The sequence below is a fragment of the Nematolebias whitei genome, chromosome 13 (assembly GCF_014905685.2).
Source record: "Nematolebias whitei isolate Nwh7 chromosome 13, NemWhi1, whole genome shotgun sequence".
NCBI classification, from domain to species: Eukaryota; Metazoa; Chordata; class Actinopteri; order Cyprinodontiformes; family Rivulidae; genus Nematolebias; species Nematolebias whitei.
Genome location: NC_056510.1, coordinates 37,770,115 through 37,777,488, shown reverse-complemented (window position 1 = coordinate 37,777,488; position 7,374 = coordinate 37,770,115).

Genomic DNA, 7,374 nt, shown 5'->3' with positions numbered 1-7,374 from the left:
CTTCATACAGCTGTTTAATCCAGATCATTCACAAACATCACAAAACTTGGTTGGTTGCACTTGAAATTTCCCAACAGGAATTCAATCTAAGTTCATATGTACCCTCCAGAATAGTCATGAGCATTCACTGCAAAACTCTTGCATGACTAAATTGGCTACTTTATCTGGAAACTTGACATGTTAACTGAATGTTTAAACAACAAAGTCCATGCTCAATAATCCAGATATACAATCCAACATTTTTCAGTCAGGTCATCAGGACAGTTTTTTTTTTGTTTTTTTTTGTGCTGAAACGTTTCACCTTCGATCCGGAAGGCTTCATCAGTCAAGGAAACACGTGGCAAGATCTTCTATGTTCAGGGCTTAATTTGTAAACCGACTGATGCTAGAACACAAAGAGCAGATGGTCCAGTGGGTGGTGTCTGTGGGCCCCCCCCCCAAAAAAAAAAATTGGAATAAAAGAGATGCCATTTCCTGCATTTTAGAGTAACCAGTTGTTAAACATCTGTAAACGTTTGATTAAATTGATTAAAAACAGGTCTCTTTTGTAAATGAGTCCTCGAGGCTCAATGAGATTAACAACTTGTAGAAATAAAGGTTGAATTGCAATTACTATTTTGGAGAGCAACAACAGCACAACAGCTCCGATTCTGTGAAGCATCCTAACCCCCCCCCCCCCCCACACACACACACACACACACACACTCTTCACTGTCTTACCTGAACTCTCTTGTTCTTGCCACCGCCTTCAGGTGCTTGAATTCTCGATTGTTTAAGGACAATCCATCCATTTGTTTTATGAAAGTAAATAGTTTTTCGACATTTTGATCGCTGTTATTTTGACACATTAGGGCTGTTGTTTTGAAATGTGATGTAATGTGAATAATACACATTAAACATTTCTCTTGTATTTTCATTGTTTTTACTGTAAGCTTTTTTTAATTTCTCTCTGAAATGTATGCAGGAGTTCAGACACATCAGCAGTTGTGTGTGCGGTCTGCAGAGCTGTCTGGAGACGCTTCTGTGTGTGTAAAACGTGCTCTGTCTGCAGGGCGCACAGCTCAAGGTGGATGAAGACGCTCATCCCCGCGGGACATGCAGTCCGCATCTCTGCTGGGCAGGAACATCCACTCCATAGAACGTCTCCTAATCGTTCTATTTTTAATAAATAATCAAAATAAAAATGTGCAGTGACTTTGGACTTTTAGGGGTGGAAATTTGAGTTGCCGGATCTGAGCGAACAGTTGCCGGAACACAGTAAGTCAAAATGAGAGAGTTCCCGGATCTTGTTCCGGTAGGATCCGGCTCAAATTAACCACTGACTATATTGTATGGTCTGGAAATGGCACTGACAAAAAGACAGGAGAAAGAACTGGAAGTGGCAGAAATGAAGACGATGAGGTTCTCCTCGGGAGTGACAAGTGTTATGGTCCTGATAAGTCTAGGGAAAAGGCAGGACACACAACATATGAAGCCCAGACGATTTTTCAGTTTTGACAAAGCTTTAACTGTCAGTCAATCCTCTGAACATAAATGAAGACTGGGAGGTCTGGTTAAAAAAAAAAAAAAAAGAGGGAGAAGCCCCGAACCAGCAATTGGCCGTCGGATTCAGGCCGCTCCACTTTCCCTATGACCCAGGGTCTAACCCTACAACCAAAAACCATAACCCCTAAACTACACAGGTGACACCCAGTCCCAACAACAAACAGCTCAACAACAACAACAGTGGCAGGGTGCAATAATCTGTGGCTGGAGCGGGAGCGAGGCTGGAGAACAAGAACCATCAATCTTCAGACCAACATCTCCTCTGGTCTCCCTCGCTTGGACCAGCTTGGACCTTTTAAACCACCCTCAGCCAATCAGCTGCACAGAAAGAGCATGAATTAGTTACACAGACACACATGGACCGAAGTGACGCAGGGGCACATCACAACAAGAATGGATAAGATTAGGAATGAGATCATCAGAGGTACAGCACAGGTTGAACAACTGGGAGGCAAAGTTAGAGAGACCAGACTGAGATGGTTTGGACATGCCCAGAGGAGGGACAGTGGTTTGGACATGTCCAGAGGAGGGACAGTGGTTATATTGGGTGTTAGAAATGCAGCTGCCAGGAAAAAGGCAAAAAGGAGATACAGTTTATGGATGCAGTTAGAGAGGGCATGGAGATGGAGTGAAGACAGAGGACAGAGTGAGATGGAGGAGGATGACTCGCTGTGCTGACCCCTGAAGAAGGAAAAGCCGAAAGAAGAAGAAAACCTAAATTAGACTAACATTATCCTGACTGTCAAGTTGACCAAACCCGAGCGTATGAGGCTTGGCCATCATGCGGTGTGTGTGTGTGCATGTGTGTGTGTCTAGGCAAGCTTCCAGTGTTTCCTGCCTACTAATTCACAGTTGTGTTTTCTCAGCTGCACTTTCCATGAGAGGGAAGAGAAAATGTTTTCATGGATTTTCTGCTCTTACGCCTCCTTATCCTCCTCTGCTCGTCTCCTCTCCTTCAGCTGACTGAAAACACACCTGGCACTTGGATAAGGTGAAGTCTGTTTCTGGAGGCTGAGTGCTTCTATTCATATTTTAAGTGCTGACAAAGCAAACAGTCACTGAATATTTTTATACTGACTGACCTTGGACAGAAATGCTGATCTCAATGATTTCTTAACACCAGAGGGCAGAAAGTTCACAGAAACACAAAAAAGTTAAGCAAAGTCCAAATTTAAAAAACAGACTGGTTTGTCCTTTTTGGTTTGATTAATGTCTTCTGACAACGTGGCCTCAGTTTGGTCCAAATCTTTGCTGGTGCTTTCTTTGCTGATGTATTTTGCTTTTACAAACTTTTACAATCTCATAAGCCTTGATGTTTTATGCATGTTGTTGTTTTAGCCCTGGTTCTGCTCCATGTCCACTCATCCAATATTCCACTGATGCTTTTAGCCTCACAGCTGATTTAAGTTAGTTTTCTTTGGGTTTTGATATGATCTCATGTGGTTTGTTCAAGTGTTTGCAGTTAGTTTGCTTTAATATTTACAGTTGTTTTTGGGTCTGCTCACTGTGAACTTTAAGCCCAACTTTTATTGAGTAGTTCTATGGAGCTGCTGCTGTGCTGCCTCTGATGATGAAACTTCTTTAATATCCCTTGGTTTCATTGTTTTTGTCATGTTTGCTTTGATTAGTTCAAGTTTATGTATTTTGTTGTTGTTGTTGTTGTGGTTAAAAAAAATCTAGTTCAACCCAAGGTTGGATCTGACCTTTTTAATTTTTTTTTATCTCTGTTTCACCACAACTAACCAGCTTTTGTCAGAGCTCCTCACCTCCTCGCCTGTATATGCAAACATCTCTAGGTTGCACTGGGATGCGTCATCACTGATGTATCCTGAGGTCAATGGGTGTTTGGAGTCTCACAACATCAGAAACCCTCACTCAGGCAACCCAGTCAGGGGTGATCAGGCCCTGACTTGCATCCCAGTAGAACCTACGGGTCAGTCCTCTTATTTCAAAGCCACCTTGTGACTTTCTCTGTGGCTTTTCTAGCAGCCTTGATGGTCCTGTTCTTGACTGTCCTGATAACACCCAAACGACCAAGGACTTTACAGAGTGAATGCCCTGCAAAACCCTTGCAACATCTCAGAGAGTTGTTGTTTCGATATGCTGGGTCAGCTGCTTTCCCAAATCCACCTGCAGCTGCTAATCAAAGGCTGTTGTCTGTGGACATGTCCAGTGTTTCTGTTCAGCCTTAATAAAGGGAATTTCTTTCTTCAGAGCATTATGGTGTTTGCTGGTGCCCTCACTAATCATGACTGTGCTGCCTATGCAAACACAGCTTTTGCTTTGATTATACCTCTTGATTTGATAGCTTGTAAAATCAATTAGTGAGGTAGTACTCGAAACTGGTCTTGGTCTTGAGACCAGTTTCAAGTCCACTTTTTGATGGTCTCAGTTTTGTCTCAGTCTCAGACATTGAGGACTCGGGATTTTATTTCAAGACCAGTCAAGACAACAACTGTGGAAATATCACTAAATTGCCAGAATATTGTCCAGTTTATTTGTTAACATCCTTGTTTTTATTAGATGCAAAACGTACTGGTTCTAATCCAAGAGATAACGTTGCTAAATACATGTTTTTGTTACCGCTGTCATGCCCAACCCATTTCACTTGCACATGGTTCTGTACCAACAGAACAATACAGACAGCAGAACGCAGCATCGTGACCAGGGGTGAAAGTAAGCCGGTATGGTCCAGTACTGCGTACCGCTAAAAGATTCTGCGCAGGTACGCAGTACCTGGAAGAGAGGGGCTGTCTGCTGTAAAGCCTCGTTCAGAACCAGTCACGGCTGCACTTTGGGTCAGAATAGATTCACTAGCAATAAGCAGTCTAAAACATGAATTAATCAGTTAATAAAAAGCTTTTTCTCTCATTTCAAATTGTTTCGAACTGTTCGTGCTGGAGCCTCAATTCTCTACCGCGGTGAAGTTAGTTTTACGTTGGACGTTGCAGATTCGAGCTCCGTGTCTTCAGCGGTGTGTTCCTCTCCTTCGATCCGAAGCAGACAGTCTGATTTCAGTCAGCTGCGCTCAGTCTGCCCCTCCTCTGAGATGTAACGGTTCACTTAGGGACTGTCAACAAATTACTAAAACAAACACTATTCAGAAACAAAGATTAATATATTTTACATCATTTGACCCACTGACACAAACCTAATGTTAAACTACTCTAATAGACCTGACACACAAGACACCATCATTTATTTCTCATTTTAAAGCATTTTCTAATTAGTTACTGAGCAAAAACCATGATTTTGAAACAAATAAATTATGTAAAATTAGAAAATGCTTTAAAATGAGAAATAAAGGAGGGTGCCTCGTCTGTCAGGTCTAGTAAAGTAGTTTAACATAAGTTTTGTGTCAGTGGGTCACATGACATGAAAATTGTTGTGCAAAAATCACTGAATGTCCAATTTCTTTGTTATGTAACTTTGAAATTTTATAAAAGCTGATACATTCATTCAAAAGCAAACTTAAAGTTGCAGTATGTAACTTTTATTAAAAATTTTTTTTATAAAAGTTACTTTTTTTTTAACATATTTTGTTAAAACTGTCACTGTGTCATGACAGTATAGTATAAGACAGATAATCTGTGAAAAGATTGAGCTCCAAAACTTGAGGTCTTGGTCTCGACTTGGTCTCAGACCCCAAAGGTTTTGGTCTTGTCTCTGCCTCGATACACTCTGGTCTTGGTCTTGGGTTAGGTGGTCTTGACTACAACACTGAAATCAATCCTCCTAAAAATGCCTCAGGGAACACGTTTGTAAGTCACAAAACACAAATGCTGAACAATCAAACTCCCATGACCCCCTTAGTCACTGCAAGGGACACGATCTGGCCACTATTCTCCAACCAAGATGAAAACCACAACGAGGGAGGGTTGGTATTTTTTCTGTGCTTATTTTTCTGTTTTCAATGTGTTTGGTTTGTTCCTTACCCTACCTGTACTCCCCTGTGCTTACACTCACTTTTCATCAGTTTCTGCTCCTTTAGTCAATCTGCTACTCTTCCACACATGTCCCCTGTTTCATCAGTCACAGCCTCAACCAAACTTCTCATCAACCCCAATTCTTAATGTCCCTCAGCTCATCTTATTCATCAATCTGGCAGTGTTGAGCTTTATCCCATGTTTGGTTTCCTCCATGTCTCTTCAAATTCTAACAAAGTTAAGTCAGGTCCTCTGGACAGATTCTTCATTTTGTCTTTTATCCAAAAGACTTCTTCAGTCTGAAGAAGTCTTCCAGACTTCTAGACCCTTCTAGACTGAAGAAGTCTTTCGGATAAAACACAAAACGTTTCAACAAGAATCCCTCCAGGGGACATGATTTAACTTTGTTAAAATTTTCTACCTGGATTATTGAGCATGCATCAGGATGCCTCTTCAAATTGTTTTTCTAAGTAGTTGCTGCCATGACAGCCTCTTTGTTTTCTTTGTTCAATAAATCTAGTTTTATTGTACTTGAACTCCTCGTGTCAGTCTGTATTCCTGGGTCCAAAGTTTAGTACTCCTGAGTCTGAGGTTTGACAATGAGTTGAATGCTAACACCCTGGAGTAAACTAAACAGATGTACTGTATTTTGTTATGTTGCTACTTTAAACATAAAAATCAATACGTTGTTAGGATTTTTTTTCCCAATATTCATGGCCAAGATTAAGTATTGTTTTGACCTGTGTGGAGAGTCACAAAAAGCATCACCCTCCAAATCGTGTTCTCGGCCAAATCTCCAGCTGTCCAACACAGAAAGTGATTTCATTCTGGCATCATGATCCAAACACACAAAGGGCTAACAGGTCAGTTCCCACAATACCTCAGCCAGTGTTTGTCCAACTTGCTGCTCCATTTCACATCATGAAACAATAGAACGCACACACAGTAAGTGATTCCAGGGGTTTATGGAGGAGTGCTGCGTCACTGCTGACTGCCCACAAAACCCAGGGAAAAGCTTTGGTCAAAAATACTCCAATGGAAAGCACCTTAGGTCATTTACGTAATTATAGTCCAGAAGAACATTATAAATATGAATTGTTCCAGTCAATGCATCAATGTTTTTCTTTGGAATTACATCACTACATGCTGTACACATGGTCTTCATGCTGTGTTAAGGGGGAGATGAAAGTTTGCTAACAGTTTGTTTAATAGCTCACAAGGTTTCCCCAGTACAACGCGAGTACAGTGGGAGCGGCTGTGGCTGAGTGGTTAGAGCAGTCGTCCTTCATTAGTAGAGTTGGGGGTTCAATTCCACCAGCAGTCACATGCTGAAGTGTCCCTGGGCAAGACACTGAACCCCTCATTGTCTTTGGTGTGTGTCCCATCAGAATGTGCTCTGATTAGTCTCTACAGATTCACATTACCAGTAGCTTTGTAGAGATTTAGTAGAGTGCTGTTTTAAAGGGTATATGAGGGCACAGTGTAAAGCACTTTGAGTATCTTGACTAGATAGAAAGGCATTATATAAGTACAGTAGTCCCTCGTTTATCGCCGGATAAACGAGGGACTTGCATTCTATTGTCTCGTGAAATGGCATAAATTTTTGTACCCTGTGACCTTTTTGTACCCTGTACCCTAAAGTCCCGCAGTAAATGAAAAACTGTGACGTAGGAATAGTAGTACAAGTAGTACAAGTAGTAAGTACTAGTTGTTGTTTTTTTTTCTCTCTTATTTATATTATTTTTTCAGGTCTCTCTTGCAAACGAGTCCCCAAGGTTCAATGGGACTGACCTGTATAAATAAAGGTTGAATTAATATATATTGTATAAATCTCTCTCTCTCTCTCTCTCTCTATAAATATATATATATATATATATATATATATATATATATATATATATAC